Source organism: Calidris pugnax, unplaced genomic scaffold, assembly GCF_001431845.1.
Source record: "Calidris pugnax isolate Ruff unplaced genomic scaffold, ASM143184v1 scaffold24, whole genome shotgun sequence".
Taxonomy (NCBI): Eukaryota; Metazoa; Chordata; class Aves; order Charadriiformes; family Scolopacidae; genus Calidris; species Calidris pugnax.
In genome coordinates this window covers 29,130,062-29,131,672 of record NW_015090922.1, presented here as the reverse complement: position 1 = coordinate 29,131,672, position 1,611 = coordinate 29,130,062, and the positions used below count along the sequence as shown (strand labels likewise).

At 62.1% G+C, this 1,611-nt stretch overlaps 1 protein-coding gene across 2 annotated transcripts in view; it reads right to left on the bottom strand.

The window, feature by feature from the left end:
* FRMD1 (FERM domain containing 1) overlaps window positions 1–170 on the bottom strand; it is a 50,485-nt gene extending 50,315 nt beyond the window's left edge. For both annotated transcript variants that reach the window (XM_014950405.1, XM_014950406.1), the window contains exon 1: window positions 67–170. The gene's annotated coding sequence lies outside the window, so the exon portion shown is untranslated. The remainder of the gene's footprint in view (window positions 1–66) is intronic.
* Window positions 171–1,611: the final 1,441 nt, after the last annotated feature.

Genomic DNA, 1,611 nt, shown 5'->3' with positions numbered 1-1,611 from the left:
GCCCCCGGAGGGACGCGGGAGCTCCCCGCGACTCTACCCCGGCGGCAGTGCCGCCCGTGCACTCACCGTGGGGTGGCCCCGGTGCCGGCCTCTCCGGGGCGGCATCCAGCGCCCACCAAGCTGAGCTGAGCCGAGGAGCGGCGTCCCGGGCGGGGCGGGCAGCGGGCGCACGCCGGTGCCCCGGAGGCGGAGCGGCGGCGGGGGGAGGCGGGGCCGGGCGGGGCAGGACACGCCCCCCGCCGCCGGGACCGCCCCGCCCTTCCCCGGGACCGCACGCCGACACCCGCGGGGTTCCCCCCCACCACCCCTCCGCACATCGGATTGGCCGAGCCGGGCAGGGAGTGGGCGGGGCGGGCCGGCAGAGCGGTCTCGGGTTGGCCAGCGCGGCCGTCAATCGGGCGGGTGGCCCTGAGGGGAGGGGGGCTGAGCCGCTGAGGAGGGCGAGGGGGCGTCGGGATAGGCGGTGTGTGGAGGGGGGAGCTCACGGGTGATCAGAAGCTGCCTGAGAGGGAGTTTTGTCCCCGTCCTGGGGGGGTTTATTCTGGGCAGGGAACTCTGTGCTCCCCACCGACAGCAATAAAGTCAGCGCAGGTGAAATGTTCATTAGGAGCGATGGCAGGAGAAGGGGGTCTGGGTGGCCCTGCTGCCGTGAGCAGGCTGGGGGGCAGCGCTGGCCCGGCCGGACGTGGTAAAAAGCATAAAAAGATGCGGCCCGAGAGTCGGGGTCGGGTTTGGAAGCACCCCCTGGAGCCTGGGAGCCACTGTGCTGGGTCTGGCATGCAGAATATAAACCTTAGTGCCTCCCTCTCTCTTCTATGTAATAATTTCCTTTTCAATGTAAATTTCTGAAAGAATTTACACAGAATCATGGAATTGTCAGAGTGGGAAGGGACCTCTAGAGATCATCTAGTCCAATCCCCTGCCAAAGCCGGGTTGCCCAGAGCACATCACTCAGGATGGCATCCAGACAGGTCTTGAAGATCTCCAGAGAAGGGGACTCCACGACCTCCCTGGGCAGCCTGTTCCAGGGCTCTGTCACCCTCACCTCACCATAAAGAAGTCCTTCCTCATATTTGAGTGGAACTTCCTATGTTCCAGCTTGTGACCATGGCCCCTCATCCTATCACTAGAAATCACTGAAAAGAGTCCAGCTCCATCATCCTTCAACCCACCCTTTAGATACATGTGAACGTAGATAAGGTCTCCCCTCAGCCTTCTCTTCTCCAGGCTAAAGATCCCCAGCTCTTTGAGCCTTTCCTTGTAAGGGAGGTGCTCCAATCCCTCGGTCCCTCAATCCAATCATCGTCTCGAGTTCTGTAGCCTTGCTCCCCTCTCCCTCACAAGTAGGCTGCTGTTTAATTTCCCCACATCTCCCCTTGGCTTTGAGAGTGTGGCTGGCGTGGGGACCGGGGTGGCAGCACGCTGGGAGGGAGCAGCTGGGAAGGCTTCTGTACGGTGTTGTGCTGCTCTGCAGGAAAAGAGTTGAAAGAGCACAAGAGTGAGACTGACTCACGGGTGTGACACGACCACCTGATGGGGTGAGGGAAGCAGGGCATCGGGCCACCTGTCCTTGCTCCCAGGTTTTTCTACTGTGTTTTAAGGTTGGACGCA